The following is a 20,880-nucleotide window of genomic DNA, read 5'->3' on the forward strand; positions in this document are numbered from 1 at the left end:
ATGGAGTTTGGGGTTCACCTCTAGCTTCTTCCTTGTATTTTCCATGTGGTAGCTAACTCAGATCCTTAATAGATGATCCCTTTCCATTCATTGCTTCCTTTCTTTTATTTGTTTCATTTCTGGTCGTGGTACACCTATTTTCTTGGCCTCAGATGTCTTTTATAGTCCATCAGATCTCAATTGGATATAGAAACTGGTTTTCGGCATTTGAAATCTTCTTCTGGTAGTTTCAACCATGATTTTTCTGATCTGAGCAGATATCCTGGGTTCTGTTGTACTAAGGTACGTCCAATGCTTTCCTCAAGCTCAAAGTTTCCTTAAAAAGCAGCCGACAAGGATGATGGTGGAGTGGAAAAAACGTTTTTGATACGGCCGTACAATTTTTAATACCCAAGGCATTTGGACTGTACTAATCGAACATACCTCGTAGTTTATAAAAGCGTGTTACATAAAAAATGACAGCGAAGTTCATGAATGTTAAGCTCTATAAATAACAAACAAAAAAAATCCTTAAATTTCGTCATTAGACACGTTTGAATTTAGTATTCAACGGTTTTTATTTTGCATCCCCTGTGGTTAAAGTAGAAATGAATAGTAAGTCCTTGATCGATTTAATTCGGTTCCCGAAACAAAATTTGTTTCGGAATCTCAGTTTTTATTATTTTAATTTCGGGGGACACTCAATTTTCCCCAAAAGGGTTAGTTAACAACTATGATTTCTTCGTATTATCGGGGGTAGTTTTTAGTACAAATAAAGCGGGCGAAATCAATTGTTTGTATCGAAGGGGTTTAAAAATTGTTTAAGTAATTTGAAAATTGCAACAGTATTGATTTGAAATTATAGTTATATGAAATTGAAGGGGATTTAACAATGTGGGGTTGTGGTTTTTGGGAGGAGCGCCTCTTTTGAAATGTTTGTATTCGGTATTAATAAATTATTTCCTATGGGATTATACGGAAAAAAAATCGTTAGAATTTCTTTAAATCGAAGATTAGTTTCTTTAAAAATTTTTAAAACAAGCACATTTTATGAATATCCGAAAACAACAAAAGCCGAAAGTTTACAAAAGACGAAGCTGTATACCTGTGCAATATTTCAAAAATTGACAAACACAAAAGATTCTTTTAGTGATGTAGCTTTGGGACGTCAAGCTGTGAACCATTGCCGTTGACCAGATAAATTTTCGAATTACTACAAAGACCGTCAAGGGGATGGTTCTTAGGGGTGTTCAAATCTATTTTCAACGACCAGGGGTGTACGAAAACCAAGGAATTTAAATCAATATGAAATATTTTTGCATATACGTCATAGACGCAAGATAGTTGAAGACGGTGGCTGTTTTTTTTCTCTCGACAGTTTTTTCAATGTCTTGTTCCTTTTGGTGACATATTTTGACTTGTGTATACTGTATTAAAAACTTAAATTTGTGTTTGTAAACTGTCTTATTCGAAAAGTGAACTTTTCTTTAAAACTGTCTTTATTGGAAAATAAACTTAAATTTGTGTTTACAAACTGTCTTATTCGAAAAGTAAACTTAAATTTGTCTTTAAAACTGTCTTTATTTAAAAATAAACCTAAAATTGTGCTTAGAAACTGTCTTATTCTAAAAGCAAATTTAGATTTGTCTTCAAAACTGTCTTTATTTAAAAATAAACCTAAAATTGTGCTTAGAAACTGTCTTATTCTAAAAGCAAATTTAGATTTGTCTTCAAAACTGTCTTTATTTAAAAATAAACCTAAAATTGTGCTTAGAAACTGTCTTATTCTAAAAGCAAATTTAGATTTGTCTTCAAAACTGTCTTTATTTAAAAATAAACCTAAAATTGTGCTTAGAAACTGTCTTATTCTAAAAGCAAATTTAGATTTGTCTTCAAAACTGTCTTTATTTAAAAATAAACCTAAAATTGTGCTTAGAAACTGTCTTATTCTAAAAGCAAATTTAGATTTGTCTTCAAAACTGTCTTTATTTAAAAATAAACCTAAAATTGTGCTTAGAAACTGTCTTATTCTAAAAGCAAATTTAGATTTGTCTTCAAAACTGTCTTTATTTAAAAATAAACCTAAAATTGTGCTTAGAAACTGTCTTATTCTAAAAGCAAATTTAGATTTGTCTTCAAAACTGTCTTTATTAGAGAATAAACTCAAATTTGTGTTCAGAAACTGTCTTGTTCAAAAAGTAAACTTACATCTGTCTTTAAAACTATCTTTAATAAAAAATAAACTTAAATTTGCTTTTGTAAACTGTCTTATTCGAAAAGTAAATTTAAATTTGTCTTTAAAACTGTCTTTATTTAAAAATAAACCTAAAATTGTGCTTAGAAACTGTCTTATTCTAAAAGCAAATTTAGATTTGTCTTCAAAACTGTCTTTATTTAAAAATAAACCTAAAATTGTGCTTAGAAACTGTCTTATTCTAAAAGCAAATTTAGATTTGTCTTCAAAACTGTCTTTATTAGAGAATAAACTCAAATTTGTGTTCAGAAACTGTCTTATTCGAAAAGTAAACTTACATCTGTCTTTAAAACTATCTTTAATAAAAAATAAACTTAAATTTGCTTTTGTAAACTGTCTTATTCGAATAGTAAATTTAAATTTGTCTTTAAAACTGTCTTTATTTAAAAATAAACCTAAAATTGTGCTTAGAAACTGTCTTATTCTAAAAGCAAATTTAGATTTGTCTTCAAAACTGTCTTTATTAGAGAATAAACTCAAATTTGTGTTCAGAAACTGTCTTGTTCAAAAAGTAAACTTATATTTGTCTTTAAAACTGTCTTTAATAAAAAATAAACTTAAATTTGCGTGTGTAAACTGTCTTATTCGAAAAGTAAACTTACATCTGTCTTTAAAACTATCTTTAATAAAAAATAAACTTAAATTTGCTTTTGTAAACTGTCTTATTCGAATAGTAAATTTAAATTTGTCTTTAAAACTGTCTTTATTTAAAAATAAACCTAAAATTGTGCTTAGAAACTGTCTTATTCTAAAAGCAAATTTAGATTTGTCTTCAAAACTGTCTTTATTAGAGAATAAACTCAAATTTGTGTTCAGAAACTGTCTTGTTCAAAAAGTAAACTTATATTTGTCTTTAAAACTGTCTTTAATAAAAAATAAACTTAAATTTGCGTGTGTAAACTGTCTTATTCGAAAAGTAAACTTACATCTGTCTTTAAAACTATCTTTAATAAAAAATAAACTTAAATTTGCTTTTGTAAACTGTCTTATTCGAAAAGTAAATTTAAATTTGTCTTTAAAACTGTCTTTATTTAAAAATAAACCTAAAATTGTGCTTAGAAACTGTCTTATTCTAAAAGCAAATTTAGATTTGTCTTTAAAACTGTCTTTATTGAAAAATAAACTTAAATTTGTGTTTATAAACTGTCTTATTCGAAAAGTGAACTTATATTTGTCTTTAAAACTGTCTTCAATAAAAAATAAACTTAAATTTGCGTGTTTAAAACTGTCTTATTCGAAAAGTAAACTTACATCTGTCTCTAAAACTGTCTTTAATAAAAAATAAACTTAAATTTGCTTTTGTAAACTGTCTTATTCGAAAAGTAAACTTAAATTTGTCTTTAAAACTGTCTTTATTTAAAAATAAACCTAAAATTGTGCTTAGAAACTGTCTTATTCTAAAAGCAAATTTAGATTTGTCTTTAAAACTGTCTTTATTGAAAAATAAACTTAAATTTGTGTTTATAAACTGTCTTATTCGAAAAGTAAACTTACATCTGTCTCTAAAACTGTCTTTAATAAAAAATAAACTTAAATTTGCTTTTGTAAACTGTCTTATTCGAAAAGTAAACTTAAATTTGTCTTTAAAACTGTCTTTATTTAAAAATAAACCTAAAATTGTGCTTAGAAACTGTCTTATTCTAAAAGCAAATTTAGATTTGTCTTTAAAACTGTCTTTATTGAAAAATAAACTTAAATTTGTGTTTATAAACTGTCTTATTCGAAAAGTAAACTTACATCTGTCTTTAAAACTGTCTTTAATAAAAAATAAACTTAAATTTGCGTGTGTAAACTGTCTTATTCAGAAAGGAAACTTATATTTGACTTTAGAAACTGTCTTTTTCAGAAAACAAACCTTTATTTGCCTTTAAAAAGTATAGAATCGTTTTAAATAACTGCATTTTGTATCCTATTTGAAATTCAACTAGATACGCCAGCGATTTCTGCACGTTGTGTAAATGGTTTAGATGGCGTACTCCCCGGGGAGTTGGTAACGATTCTGAGGTAATCAGAAATTTGATCGGAACGCTATGAACAAGACGCTAATTCGAGAAAATATACTTAAGACGAATATCTATAGATTTTCATAAATTATTTCTCTATACTTTTTTCTCTAAATATAATAATGCAACTAGTATTTCGAAGAAACTTTAAATGAGTTTTAGAAACGACATCTGCATAGAATAGTTTTACAACATAATGCTAGACGTTTCGTTGGGATTTTTAATGAATTTAGTGATATTCATCTTTACAACAATATTTGCTTTTACCGAGAATTTTCTTCAATGCTAGAATGAAGTTTATAACAAATCTGTCACTCTATTTAAAATCAAGATCGTGTTTTATGGTTTTTGACGTTTCAGTGAGATGAATGAGGTTAAGTTTTATTTAACAACAAAAAGAACCACGTTTTTTTTTAAATAAATCTAAATTTGTGTTTAGAAACTGTCTTATTCGAAAAAGAAACTTATATTTGTCTTCAAAACTGTCTTTAATAAAAAATAAAATCAAGTTTGTATTTGTAAACTGTCTTATTCGAAAAGCAAACTTAAATTTGTGTTTAAAACTGTCTTTATTGAAAAATAAACTTAAATTTGTGTTATTCCATTGTCTTATTCCAAAAGGAAACTTAAATTTGTCTTCAAAACTGTCTTTATTAGAAAATAAACTTAAATTTGTATTTATAAACTGTCTTATTCTAAAAGTAAACTTAAATTTGTCTTCAAAACTGTCTTTATTAGAAAATAAACTTAAATTTGTATTTATAAACTGTCTTATTCTAAAAGTAAACTTAAATTTGTCTTTAAAACTGTCTTTATTAGAAAATAAACTTAAATTTGTATTTATAAACTGTCTTATTCTAAAAGTAAACTTAAATTTGTCTTCAAAACTGTCTTTATTAGAAAATAAACTTAAATTTGTATTTGTAAACTGTCTTATTCGAAAAGCAAACTTAAATTTGTCTTTAATAAAAAATAAACTTAAATTTGTGCTTAGAAACTGTCTTTTTCAAAAAACAAACCTTTATTTGCCTTTAAAAAGTATAGAATCGTTTGAAATAACTGCATTTTGTATCCTGTTTGAAATTCAACTAGATACGCCAGCGATTTCTGCACGTTGTGTAAATGGTTTAGATGGCGTACTCCCCGGGGAGTTGGTAACGATTCTGAGGTAATCAGAAATTTGATCGGAACGCTATGAACAAGACGCTAATTCGAGAAAATATACTTAAGACGAATATCTATAGATTTTCATAAATTATTTCTCTATACTTTTTTCTCTAAATATAATAATGCAACTAGTATTTCGAAGAAACTTTAAATGAGTTTTAGAAACGACATCTGCATAGAATAGTTTTACAACATAATGCTAGACGTTTCGTTGGGATTTTTAATGAATTTAGTGATATTCATCTTTACAACAATATTTGCTTTTACCGAGAATTTTCTTCAATGCTAGAATGAAGTTTATAACAAATCTGTCACTCTATTTAAAATCAAGATCGTGTTTTATGGTTTTTGACGTTTCAGTGAGATGAATGAGGTTAAGTTTTATTTAACAACAAAAAGAACCACGTTTTTTTTTAAATAAATCTAAATTTGTGTTTAGAAACTGTCTTATTCGAAAAAGAAACTTATATTTGTCTTCAAAACTGTCTTTAATAAAAAATAAAATCAAGTTTGTATTTGTAAACTGTCTTATTCGAAAAGCAAACTTAAATTTGTGTTTAAAACTGTCTTTATTGAAAAATAAACTTAAATTTGTGTTATTCCATTGTCTTATTCCAAAAGGAAACTTAAATTTGTCTTTAAAACTGTCTTTATTGAAAAATAAACTTAAATTTGTGTTATTCCATTGTCTTATTCGAAAAGCAAACTTAAATTTGTGTTTAAAACTGTCTTTATTGAAAAATAAACTTAAATTTGTGTTATTCCATTGTCTTATTCCAAAAGGAAACTTAAATTTGTCTTTAAAACTGTCTTTAATAAAAAATAAACTCAAGTTTGTATTTGTAAACTGTCTTATTCGAAAAGCAAACTTAAATTTGTGTTTAAAACTGTCTTTATTGAAAAATAAACTTAAATTTGTGTTATTCCATTGTCTTATTCCAAAAGGAAACTTAAATTTGTCTTCAAAATTGTCTTTAATAAAGAATAAACTTAAATTTGTATTTGTAAACTGTCTTATTCGAAAAGTAAACTTATATTTGTCTTTAAAATTGTCTTTAATAAAAAATAAACTTAAATTTGTGTTTAAAACTGTCTTTATTGAAAAATAAACTTAAATTTGTGGTATTCCATTGTCTTATTCCAAAAGGAAACTTAAATTTGTGTTTAAAACTGTCTTTATTGGAACATAAACTTGAATTTGTGTAACTTCATCTTCTGATAAATCAGAGTCACTCCCAGATTTAATTAGTACATCGATCAAAATGTCAGGTGGTTTACTTTCTAATATATTGTTATTTTTCAAGCAACTACCACAATCTCTATGTCAGAATAGGTACTTCTGGGACTACTCTCGTACACTAAAATCAAAGGATTACTGATTTTATGTTTGTATCCAAATCACACTGTTTTGTTTAATGTCTCATGGTTGAAAAGATTGTTAAAAAAAATCTGTGATAGAATTTGATTGAATTGGACATTTTTAAAGTGAGATTTATCTATTTCTTGTTGGATACCAAAGTGATCTTAATAATCGGATGATTTAGCGGTAAATTTGTGGAAAAAGAATCCAAAAAAGGCCCTATTGAAATGTCTAACGCATTATGTAAATTTTCGAAATACAAAAAAAAATTTTACCTGCAAAGCGTGCCCTACATTTTCATTTCACTAACATTAAATGATTACCTTGAAAAAAATATATATATACTGCCATAAGGGATAGTTTTGAAAGTCAATTGTGGTATAGTGACCACAATTTTCAAAAAAGTGACCGTTCAATAGAAAAAAAAAATATCTAGAACGCGTGAGAAATTGGAACACGTGATACTTTCATCTCCCTACCCTAATTTGACATAATAAGTTTTTTAGATAAATATATTAAATAATGGAACATGATATATTCAGGGGTATAACTTAGAAGGGAGCAAATAAATTTTATGTGTTTGAAAACTGATATTTACGAAAAGATGTATACAACTACGAGATAATTGTCTTCAAAACTGTTTTTATTAGAGAATAAACTCAAATTTGTGTTCAGAAACTGTCTTGTTCAAAAAATAAACTTACATTTGTCACCAAAACTGTCTTTATTAGAGAATAAACTCAAATTTGTGTTCAGAAACTGTCTTGTTCAAAAAATAAACTTACATTTGTCACCAAAACTGTCTTTATTAGAGAATAAACTCAAATTTGTGTTCAGAAACTGTCTTGTTCAAAAAATAAACTTACATTTGTCTTCAAAACTGTCTTTATTAGAGAATAAACTCAAATTTGTGTTCAGAAACTGTCTTGTTCAAAAAATAAACTTACATTTGTCACCAAAACTGTCTTTATTAGAGAATAAACTCAAATTTGTGTTCAGAAACTGTCTTGTTCAAAAAATAAACTTACATTTGTCTTCAAAACTGTCTTTATTAGAGAATAAACTCAAATTTGTGTTCAGAAACTGTCTTGTTCAAAAAATAAACTTACATTTGTCATCAAAACTGTCTTTATTAGAGAATAAACTCAAATTTGTGTTCAGAAACTGTCTTGTTCAAAAAATAAACTTACATTTGTCTTCAAAACTGTCTTTATTAGAGAATAAACACAAATTTGTGTTCAGAAACTGTCTTGTTCAAAAAATAAACTTACATTTGTCATCAAAACTGTCTTTATTAGAGAATAAACTCAAATTTGTGTTCAGAAACTGTCTTGTTCAAAAAGTAAACTTACATTTGTCTTCAAAACTGTCTTTATTAGAGAATAAACTCAAATTTGTGTTCAGAAACTGTCGTGTTCAAAAAATAAACTTACATTTGTCATCAAAACTGTCTTTATTAGAGAATAAACTCAAATTTGTGTTCAGAAACTGTCTTGTTCAAAAAGTAAACTTACATTTGTGTTCAAAACTGTCTTTATTAGAGAATAAACTCAAATTTGTGTTCAGAAACTGTCGTGTTCAAAAAATAAACTTACATTTGTCATCAAAACTGTCTTTATTAGAGAATAAACTCAAATTTGTGTTCAGAAACTGTCTTGTTCAAAAAGTAAACTAACATTTGTCTTCAGAACTGTCTTTATTAGAGAATAAACTCAAATTTGTGTTCAGAAACTGTCTTGTTCAAAAAATAAACTTACATTTGTCTTCAAAACTGTCTTTATTAGAGAATAAACTCAAATTTGTGTTCAGAAACTGTCTTGTTCAAAAAGTAAACTTACATTTGTCATCAAAACTGTCTTTATTAGAGAATAAACTCAAATTTGTGTTCAGAAACTGTCTTGTTCAAAAAGTAAACTTACATTTGTCACCAAAACTGTCTTTATTAGAGAATAAACTCAAATTTGTGTTCAGAAACTGTCTTGTTCAAAAAATAAACTTACATTTGTCACCAAAACTGTCTTTATTAGAGAATAAACTCAAATTTGTATTCAGAAACTGTCTTGTTCAAAAAGTAAACTTACATTTGTCACCAAAACTGTCTTTATTAGAGAATAAACTCAAATTTGTGTTCAGAAACTGTCTTGTTCAAAAAGTAAACTTACATTTGTCACCAAAACTGTCTTTATTAGAGAATAAACTCAAATTTGTGTTCAGAAACTGTCTTGTTCAAAAAGTAAACTTACATTTGTCACCAAAACTGTCTTTATTAGAGAATAAACTCAAATTTGTGTTCAGAAACTGTCTTGTTCAAAAAGTAAACTTACATTTGTCATCAAAACTGTCTTTATTAGAGAATAAACTCAAATTTGTGTTCAGAAACTGTCTTGTTCAAAAAGTAAACTTACATTTGTCACCAAAACTGTCTTTATTAGAGAATAAACTCAAATTTGTGTTCAGAAACTGTCTTGTTCAAAAAGTAAACTTACATTTGTCATCAAAACTGTCTTTATTAGAGAATAAACTCAAATTTGTGTTCAGAAACTGTCTTGTTCAAAAAGTAAACTTACATTTGTCACCAAAACTGTCTTTATTAGAGAATAAACTCAAATTTGTGTTCAGAAACTGTCTTGTTCAAAAAGTAAACTTACATTTGTCACCAAAACTGTCTTTATTAGAGAATAAACTCAAATTTGTGTTCAGAAACTGTCTTGTTCAAAAAGTAAACTTACATTTGTCATCAAAACTGTCTTTATTAGAGAATAAACTCAAATTTGTGTTCAGAAACTGTCTTGTTCAAAAAGTAAACTTACATTTGTCACCAAAACTGTCTTTATTAGAGAATAAACTCAAATTTGTGTTCAGAAACTGTCTTGTTCAAAAAGTAAACTTACATTTGTCATCAAAACTGTCTTTATTAGAGAATAAACTCAAATTTGTGTTCAGAAACTGTCTTGTTCAAAAAGTAAACTTACATTTGTCACCAAAACTGTCTTTATTAGAGAATAAACCTAAAATTGTGTTTCGAAATTGTCTTGTTCAAAAAGTAAACTTACATTTGTCATCAAAACTGTCTTTATTAGAGAATAAACTCAAATTTGTGTTCAGAAACTGTCTTGTTCAAAAAGTAAACTTACATTTGTCACCAAAACTGTCTTTATTAGAGAATAAACCTAAAATTGTGTTTCGAAATTGTCTTGTTCAAAAAGTAAACTTACATTTGTCATCAAAACTGTCTTTATTAGAGAATAAACTCAAATTTGTGTTCAGAAACTGTCTTGTTCAAAAAGTAAACTTACATTTGTCACCAAAACTGTCTTTATTAGAGAATAAACCTAAAATTGTGTTTCGAAATTGTCTTGTTCAAAAAGTAAACTTACATTTGTCATCAAAACTGTCTTTATTAGAGAATAAACTCAAATTTGTGTTCAGAAACTGTCTTGTTCAAAAAGTAAACTTACATTTGTCATCAAAACTGTCTTTATTAGAGAATAAACTCAAATTTGTGTTCAGAAACTGTCTTGTTCAAAAAGTAAACTTACATTTGTCATCAAAACTGTCTTTATTAGAGAATAAACTCAAATTTGTGTTCAGAAACTGTCTTGTTCAAAAAGTAAACTTACATTTGTCATCAAAACTGTCTTTATTAGAGAATAAACTCAAATTTGTGTTCAGAAACTGTCTTGTTCAAAAAGTAAACTTACATTTGTCTTCAAAACTGTCTTTATTAGAGAATAAACTCAAATTTGTGTTCAGAAACTGTCTTGTTCAAAAAGTAAACTTACATTTGTCATCAAAACTGTCTTTATTAGAGAATAAACTCAAATTTGTGTTCAGAAACTGTCTTGTTCAAAAAGTAAACTTACATTTGTCTCCAAAACTGTCTTTATTAGAGAATAAACTCAAATTTGTATTCGGAAACTGTCTTGTTCAAAAAGTAAACTTACATTTGTCATCAAAACTGTCTTTATTAGAGAATAAACTCAAATTTGTGTTCAGAAACTGTCTTGTTCAAAAAGTAAACTTACATTTGTCATCAAAACTGTCTTTATTAGAGAATAAACTCAAATTTGTGTTCAGAAACTGTCTTGTTCAAAAAGTAAACTTACATTTGTCATCAAAACTGTCTTTATTAGAGAATAAACTCAAATTTGTGTTCAGAAACTGTCTTGTTCAAAAAGTAAACTTACATTTGTCTTCAAAACTGTCTTTATTAGAGAATAAACTCAAATTTGTGTTCAGAAACTGTCTTGTTCAAAAAGTAAACTTACATTTGTCTTCAAAACTGTCTTTATTAGAGAATAAACTCAAATTTGTGTTCAGAAACTGTCGTGTTCAAAAAATAAACTTACATTTGTCTTCAAAACTGTCTTTATTAGAGAATAAACTCAAATTTGTGTTCAGAAACTGTCGTGTTCAAAAAATAAACTTACATTTGTCTTCAAAACTGTCTTTATTAGAGAATAAACTCAAATTTGTGTTCAGAAACTGTCGTGTTCAAAAAATAAACTTACATTTGTCATCAAAACTGTCTTTATTAAAGAATAAACTCAAATTTGTGTTCAGAAACTGTCTTGTTCAAAAAGTAAACTTACATTTGTCTTCAAAACTGTCTTTATTAGAGAATAAACTCAAATTTGTGTTCAGAAACTGTCGTGTTCAAAAAATAAACTTACATTTGTCTTCAAAACTGTCTTTATTAGAGAATAAACTCAAATTTGTGTTCAGAAACTGTCGTGTTCAAAAAATAAACTTACATTTGTCTTCAAAACTGTCTTTATTAGAGAATAAACTCAAATTTGTGTTCAGAAACTGCCTTGTTCAAAAAGTAAACTTACATTTGTCTTCAAAACTGTCTTTATTAGAGAATAAACTCAAATTTGTGTTCAGAAACTGTCTTGTTCAAAAAGTAAACTTACATTTGTCTTCAAAACTGTCTTTATTAGAGAATAAACTCAAATTTGTGTTCAGAAACTGTCTTGTTCAAAAAATAAACTTACATTTGTCACCAAAACTGTCTTTATTAGAGAATAAACTCAAATTTGTGTTCAGAAACTGTCTTGTTCAAAAAATAAACTTACATTTGTCATCAAAACTGTCTTTATTAGAGAATAAACTCAAATTTGTGTTCAGAAACTGTCTTGTTCAAAAAATAAACTTACATTTGTCATCAAAACTGTCTTTATTAGAGAATAAACTCAAATTTGTGTTCAGAAACTGCCTTGTTCAAAAAGTAAACTTACATTTGTCTTCAAAACTGTCTTTATTAGAGAATAAACTCAAATTTGTGTTCAGAAACTGTCTTGTTCAAAAAGTAAACTTACATTTGTCTTCAAAACTGTCTTTATTAGAGAATAAACTCAAATTTGTGTTCAGAAACTGTCTTGTTCAAAAAATAAACTTACATTTGTCACCAAAACTGTCTTTATTAGAGAATAAACTCAAATTTGTGTTCAGAAACTGTCTTGTTCAAAAAATAAACTTACATTTGTCATCAAAACTGTCTTTATTAGAGAATAAACTCAAATTTGTGTTCAGAAACTGTCTTGTTCAAAAAATAAACTTACATTTGTCATCAAAACTGTCTTTATTAGAGAATAAACTCAAATTTGTGTTCAGAAACTGTCTTGTTCAAAAAATAAACTTACATTTGTCACCAAAACTGTCTTTATTAGAGAATAAACTCAAATTTGTGTTCAGAAACTGTCTTGTTCAAAAAATAAACTTACATTGGTCACCAAAACTGTCTTTATTAGAGAATAAACTCAAATTTGTGTTCAGAAACTGTCTTGTTCAAAAAGTAAACTTACATTTGTCATCAAAACTGTCTTTATTAGAGAATAAACTCAAATTTGTGTTTAGAAACTGTCTTGTTCAAAAAGTAAACTTACATTTGTCATCAAAACTGTCTTTATTAGAGAATAAACTCAAATTTGTGTTCAGAAACTGTCTTGTTCAAAAAATAAACTTACATTTGTCATCAAAACTGTCTTTATTAGAGAATAAACTCAAATTTGTGTTCAGAAACTGTCTTGTTCAAAAAATAAACTTACATTTGTCACCAAAACTGTCTTTATTAGAGAATAAACTCAAATTTGTGTTCAGAAACTGTCTTGTTCAAAAAATAAACTTACATTGGTCACCAAAACTGTCTTTATTAGAGAATAAACTCAAATTTGTGTTCAGAAACTGTCTTGTTCAAAAAGTAAACTTACATTTGTCATCAAAACTGTCTTTATTAGAGAATAAACTCAAATTTGTGTTTAGAAACTGTCTTGTTCAAAAAGTAAACTTACATTTGTCATCAAAACTGTCTTTATTAGAGAATAAACCTAAAATTGTGTTTCGAAATTGTCTTATTCAATTTTCGAGTATTAAGGATTTTTTGGCACAGATTTTTGTCATTTGTAATTCCTCCTGTAAATTTTTTTTAATTGCTTTTTTATCTGCGTTTACAGCCTTGGCAATCATCCAGATGCTAATTCGACGATCTGCACGCGCAATTTGATTGATTTAGGTCACTGTTTCCGGAGTTGAAACAGTCACAGGACGACCTGGGGGCTGGTCATCTTCAGGCCATCACTAAAGCCCAAACACCATTCAAAAATACGCGAACGAGACATAGAATTGTCCCCAAAGGCTTCTCGCAACAATTTATAGCACTCAGCATTTCAATTAGGGACGTGCATAGACAAGTTATCTACATATCCAACGTCTAGAGCGCCCTCTAAGCGAGCAGTCTCGTTATTTAATAACCAGACCTCGTATTTCAGTTTGATGATGATTTATAAACTGTATTTATAGAATACAGTTTAGATTATTTCATATCTGAAAATAATACAGCATTGTATAAAAAAGTTGGATTGTTATATTTACGAACGTCTCGGTAGATTTACCGAAAAAATTTCTTCTTTCCTTGACGTCGGGAGAGTACGATCATGTTTGATGTTGATAATGAATGAAATGAGCGCCATATAATTTGATTTTGCGGCTTTTCTGCGAAACTTTGTACCACTGACCGCTTTAACCTTCTGCCGCCCGCTATGTCCGGTCTTTTCAGGGACGCCGACGCCAAGGGGCCAACGGACTTTCGACCAACCGAAAAAGCTTGAAGACATCATCGGAAACAAATCAAAAAAATAATTGTAGACCGTTTATTTTCGGGAATTGATGATTAATTTATATCGAATCTTCGAAAATGATGCTGTAAAATTATCAGTATAGGAATCGTACAAAAAAAAACGTTTATCAGACAGAAGAAGAAGCGACGCGATGAAGGAACGATCTAGAACCGACCTAGAACCGATCTATTACCGATTCCCTTTATTGTTCTGTACAGTCCCCGCCACTGTTAAATATTCTGATTTATTTTGTTCAGAACCAGTTTTTTATTGTTATTATTTTTTTTGTGGGTGATTTAAAATATATTAAGGTACCTCACGCCTCGTTAAGCTCGCAGTCAATTTTGTTAGAACGAGATAGAAAATGTTTACTGCAAAAACTAATTACATGCTTCTTTGGATGTTTGGACCATTTGACGCGAATGAAGGACGCAAAAAGACAAAGAATAATGGACTACTGGGTTGTAACCACCAAAAACAATTGGAGGAGATATTGATGGGGATATTAGAGGAGATTTAGTCATTCAAGATGTCGTGAGATTGGTTAGAAAACGTCAGAAAACAGATGGGCAAAATTAACCGAAAACTAAACCCATCGAGAGTACCGCGAAATAAATGGTGTTAGATCCGGATTAACAAACTTATATTTGTTTGTATTTTGGAAAAATAAAGTTAAATTCGTCTTAAGTAACTTCCTTTTCCATAAAAATTTTGTTTTTGGAAGTTTTTCTTTCGAAAACTAATCGAAATTTGTATTTGGAAACTGGAAGCTTCACGCTGGAATTCTTCAGGTTTTATAGTGAACTGGCCTCCTCCCTGGACATTTTTTCTCTTTTTTATACCAACCACGTTTTCCTCGGATCCATCAAATCCAGTTTTATGACAATTGAAATTCGGAAAATTTGTTTGGAAAGAACTTTAGCTCAAAGAAAAGTTTTTCAAAATTAAATCGTTCTTTATGGTATATAATAAACACTAAATTGTATATTCTAGAAAACATTGGAGATATTGAAGGAAAATTAGGAATTTAAGATGTTGTGCGAACGTCAGAAAAAAGATGGGCAAAATTAACCGAAAACTAAACCCATCGAGAGTACCGCGAAATAAATGGTGTTAGATCCGGATTAACAAACTTATATTTGTTTGTATTTTGGAAAAATAAAGTTAAATTCGTCTTAAGTAACTTCCTTTTCCATAAAAATTTTGTTTTTGGAAGTTTTTCTTTCGAAAACTAATCGAAATTTGTATTTGGAAACCTGGAAGCTTCACGCTGGAATTCTTCAGGTTTTATAGTGAACTGGCCTCCTCCCTGGACATTTTTTCTCTTTTTTATACCAACCACGTTTTCCTCGGATCCATCAAATCCAGTTTTATGACAATTGAAATTCGGAAAATTTGTTTGGAAAGAACTTGAACTCAAAGAGAAGTTTTTCAAAATTAAATCGTTCTTTATGGTATATAATAAACACTAAATTGTATATTCTAGAAAACATTGGAGATATTGAAGGAAAATTAGGAATTTAAGATGTTGTGCGAACGTCAGAAAAAAGATGGGCAAAATTAACCGAAAACTAAACCCATCGAGAGTACCGCGAAATAAATGGTGTTAGATCCGGATTAACAAACTTATATTTGTTTGTATTTTGGAAAAATAAAGTTAAATTCGTCTTAAGTAACTTCCTTTTCCATAAAAATTTTGTTTTTGGAAGTTTTTCTTTCGAAAACTAATCGAAATTTGTATTTGGAAACCTGGAAGCTTCACGCTGGAATTCTTCAGGTTTTATAGTGAACTGGCCTCCTCCCTGGACATTTTTTCTCTTTTTTATACCAACCACGTTTTCCTCGGATCCATCAAATCCAGTTTTATGACAATTGAAATTCGGAAAATTTGTTTGGAAAGAACTTGAACTCAAAGAGAAGTTTTTCAAAATTAAATCGTTCTTTATGGTATATAACAGACACTAAATTGTATATTCTAGAAAAAATTGAAGATATTGAAGGAAAATTAGGAATTTAAGATGTTGTGAGAACGTCAGAAAAAAGATGGGCAAAATTAACCGAAAACTAAACCCATCGAGAGTACCGCGAAATAAATGGTGTTAGATCCGGATTAACAAACTTATATTTGTTTGTATTTTGGAAAAATAAAGTTAAATTCGTCTTAAGTAACTTCCTTTTCCATAAAAATTTTGTTTTTGGAAGTTTTTCTTTCGAAAACTAATCGAAATTTGTATTTGGAAACCTGGAAGCTTCACGCTGGAATTCTTCAGGTTTTATAGTGAACTGGCCTCCTCCCTGGACATTTTTTCTCTTTTTTATACCAACCACGTTTTCCTCGGATCCATCAAATCCAGTTTTATGACAATTGAAATTCGGAAAATTTGTTTGGAAAGAACTTGAACTCAAAGAGAAGTTTTTCAAAATTAAATCGTTCTTTATGGTATATAATAAACACTAAATTGTATATTCTAGAAAACATTGGAGATATTGAAGGAAAATTAGGAATTTAAGATGTTGTGCGAACGTCAGAAAAAAGATGGGCAAAATTAACCGAAAACTAAACCCATCGAGAGTACCGCGAAATAAATGGTGTTAGATCCGGATTAACAAACTTATATTTGTTTGTATTTTGGAAAAATAAAGTTAAATTCGTCTTAAGTAACTTCCTTTTCCATAAAAATTTTGTTTTTGGAAGTTTTTCTTTCGAAAACTAATCGAAATTTGTATTTGGAAACCTGGAAGCTTCACGCTGGAATTCTTCAGGTTTTATAGTGAACTGGCCTCCTCCCTGGACATTTTTTCTCTTTTTTATACCAACCACGTTTTCCTCGGATCCATCAAATCCAGTTTTATGACAATTGAAATTCGGAAAATTTGTTTGGAAAGAACTTTAGCTCAGAGAAAAGTTTTTCAAAATTAAATCGTTCTTTATGGTATATAACAAACACTAAATTGTATATTCTAGAAAAAATTGGAGATATTGAAGGAAAATTAGGAATTTAAGATGTTGTGAGAACGTCAGAAAAAAGATGGGCAAAATTAACCGAAAACTAAACCCATCGAGAGTACCGCGAAATAAATGGTGTTAGATCCGGATTAACAAACTTATATTTGTTTGTATTTTGGAAAAATAAAGTTAAATTCGTCTTAAGTAACTTTCTTTTCCATAAAAATTTTGTTTTTGGAAGTTTTTCTTTCGAAAACTAATCGAAATTTGTATTTGGAAAGCTGGAAGCTTCACGCTGCAATTTTTCAGGTTTTTCTAAATTAAATCGTTGTTTATTGTACATTATTTATACAACAGACACTAAATTGGATATTCTAGAAAAAATTATGAAAAACTTTTGTTAAAAAATATATCGGGAAACGGTGTAAACATAACCGGAAACCGAAAAGACCTTCGGGGATTAACAGATAATTATTAGACCTCGAGAAACGCCCTTCCTAATTATACCCACGGGACTATTAATAGTATTCTATAAAATATGTAATTTGTGTTGGGAAAACTTGTAATTCGTCATAAAATAAATTTTATGAAAGTCCAAATTTTCGTTAAAATTCGTTTCGTAATGTAATTCGGTTTATAGTTCAATCCTAATGAAAAACCCTGTATATAACTGTCAGAAATTGCCTCATCCATTTTTGACAGATCTAACATCCGGTTTTCCTTTGACCCGCGCAGTTTTTCTTAGACCCAAAAACCTCAAACTTTGACCCGCTCCACAAAACTCTAACCCATTTTTCACGCGTCCAATTTTCATGTTCTCCAGCACACCGCAATCTCAAAATTCGATTTTGATGTCTTGAAAGAGATTTCCTCATCGGCACCCTTCCGAAATTGTCAATTTCTCTCAATTTTCTTTTCTTTTCCAACATAGTTTTATACGACGAAACTTGTAAATATTATCGAATGAATTTAAGTACGTCCCCTCGTATTTTAAACCGTACAAATTTTATAAATTTCAAAAATCTAATGATTTTTTCGATCGTCGTAGTGAAAAAGCTTCAAACTGGATTCCATTGATCAGCTTTGGTATGTAATTACGTCGTTGCCAAATCTAGTTTGTCAAAATTAACTATTCCTCGCGAATTTTCTATTTTTCTCTGTGTATTTTGATAATTATGAAAATAATAATCGGGAAATAACTTATTTTATAACTTGTTATCGTATTTGCGATATAAAAGGCGTTAAAACTAAAATTTTGTTAATAATCCACGTCGAAATTATTTGAACGTAGTAAACAGATTTTGTTTTAAATCTGACAACGTTGTATGTAGTCGCGGAGAGTGAATCACTACTCAAGAAGAAGTCTACGTCGTTCGCCGGGGGCTATGGGCCAAAAGTGACCTTCAAAAACATTACCAGTTCTTAAAACAAAGAACCATTAGTTCGATGTTGGTAGTTGGTACTTGGGATGAAGATAATCCGACGAATATTTCTAAAAATCGTTTCGATTCGATTTTCGTAAACGAAAATTACAATTTCGCGATAATTAAACACCGATTTATCGGGGATGCAGCGGGAGCCTCGAAGGGCGCAATAAAAACAAAACAAAATATCCCAACAGGCATAGCGGGAACTTGGCGAAACCTGTTGCTTCGTATGGGGTGGTGAAAAATATTTTTTTTGTTGGGGTGCGGTCGAAAATCGGCACCTACCGCGTGCATGAAAGTAAAACGGGGGCGCGGGCCTGGTTCGAAGGTGAAACCGCAACCCTTTTTGGCACTCTTTTAATGTGATTTAGGAATTATGAAATAAACGTTTACTATCTGCTCGTGAAAACTTTTTTTTCGTATTTTGATTTATTTACGTCGGGAATTAACCCCGAGGGATTTTTTTCTAATTCGAACATTTCGCTGGAAGGGTGTTTTTTTTTTTCTGGGTTAATTCTTTCAATTACAAATAATAAGAAGAAGAGGAATGCGTTTCTTTGTTTTTTCAAAAAAGCAAACGTTTAATTTTTATTATTTAATGACTGGTATGTATAAAACTATTAGCCCTGGGATCTCCTATAAAGGATTCCAATTGATCCAGTTTTGGTACTAATATCATCGATTGGGGACTTCTGATAGCTCTAGAAGTATTATAGAGGCCATCAGGATATTGTCCTTATTGGTAATGTCAACTACGTAGAGTCCTGAAAAGAAAACTACTCCTTGTAGCATTAGGAACTGATCCTTTTGAGTTTGATTCGGAATCTTCCGTTTTCCAGGTAGTAGCTCTTGATTATCCGCAATCCCACATCTTGTATATCACGTTTTAGAGCCAGAAAATTGAAAATAAACCTCCAGTGGATTGAATCTTATCTGTATTGATGCTGATCTTCTACAATGTACGCCGTATAATCCATGGCTTTCTGAAGTTTTCTTGTTATTGATTGAGGACTTCCAGGAGCTCTAAAAGTATCCTAGAGGAGGTTATATACAACGAGAACTGTTCCTTGTGGTACCTACTTCCATCCCAGTTCGCTACTGATCCTTTTGAGTTTGATTCGTAATCTTCTGATTTCCAGGTAGTAGCTCTTGATTATCCGCAATCCCACATCTTGTATATCACGTTTTAGAGCCAGAAAATTGAAAATAAACCTCCAGTGGATTGAATCTTATCTGTATTGATGCTGATCTTCTACAATGTACGCCGTATAATCCATGGCTTTCTGAAGTTTTCTTGTTATTGATTGAGGACTTCCAGGAGCTCTAAAAGTATCCTAGAGGAGGTTATATACAACGAGAACTGTTCCTTGTGGTACCTACTTCCATCCCAGTTCGCTACTGATCCTTTTGAGTTTGATTCGTAATCTTCTGATTTCCAGGTAGTAGCTCTTGATTATCCGCAATCCCACATCTTGTATATCACGTTTTAGAGCCAGAAAATTGAAAATAAACCTCCAGTGGATTGAATCTTATCTGTATTGATGCTGATCTTCTACAATGTACGCCGTATAATCCATGGCTTTCTGAAGTTTTCTTGTTATTGATTGAGGACTTCCAGGAGCTCTAAAAGTATCCTAGAGGAGGTTATATACAACGAGAACTGTTCCTTGTGGTACCTACTTCCATCCCAGTTCGCTACTGATCCTTTTGAGTTTGATTCGTAATCTTCTGATTTCCAGGTAGTAGTTCTTGATTATCCGCAATCCCACATCTTGTATATCACGTTTTAGAGCCAGAAAATTGAAAATAAACCTCCAGTGGATTGAATCTTATCTGTATTGATGCTGATCTTCTACAATGTACGCCGTACAATCCATGGCTTTCTGAAGTTTTCTTGTTATTGATTGAGGACTTCCAGGAGCTCTAAAAGTATCCTAGAGGCGATTATATACAACGAGAACTGTTCCTTGTGGTACCTACTTCCATCCCAGTTTGAAACTGATCATTTTGAGTTTGATTCGGAATCTTCTGGTTTCCAGGTAGTAGCTCTTGATTATCCGCAATCCCACATCTTGTATATCACGTTTTAGAGCCAGAAAATTGAAAATAAACCTCCAGTGGATTGAATCTTATCTGTATTGATGCTGATCTTCTACAATGTACGCCGTACAATCCATGGCTTTCTGAAGTTTTCTTGTTATTGATTGAGGACTTCCAGGAGCTCTAAAAGTATCCTAGAGGCGATTATATACAACGAGAACTGTTCCTTGTGGTACCTACTTCCATCCCAGTTTGGAACTGATCATTTTGAGTTTGATTCGGAATCTTCTGGTTTCCAGGTAGTAGCTCTTGATTATCCGCAATCCCACATCTTGTATATCACGTTTTAGAGCCAGAAAATTGAAAATAAACCTCCAGTGGATTGAATCTTATCTGTATTGATGCTGATCTTCTACAATGTACGCCGTATAATCCATGGCTTTCTGAAGTTTTCTTGTTATTGATTGAGGACTTCCAGGAGCTCTAAAAGTATCCTAGAGGAGGTTATATACAACGAGAACTGTTCCTTGTGGTACCTACTTCCATCCCAGTTTGGAACTGATCATTTTGAGTTTGATTCGGAAT

Source organism: Diorhabda sublineata, chromosome 1 (genome assembly GCF_026230105.1).
Source record: "Diorhabda sublineata isolate icDioSubl1.1 chromosome 1, icDioSubl1.1, whole genome shotgun sequence".
Lineage (NCBI taxonomy): Eukaryota > Metazoa > Arthropoda > Insecta > Coleoptera > Chrysomelidae > Diorhabda > Diorhabda sublineata.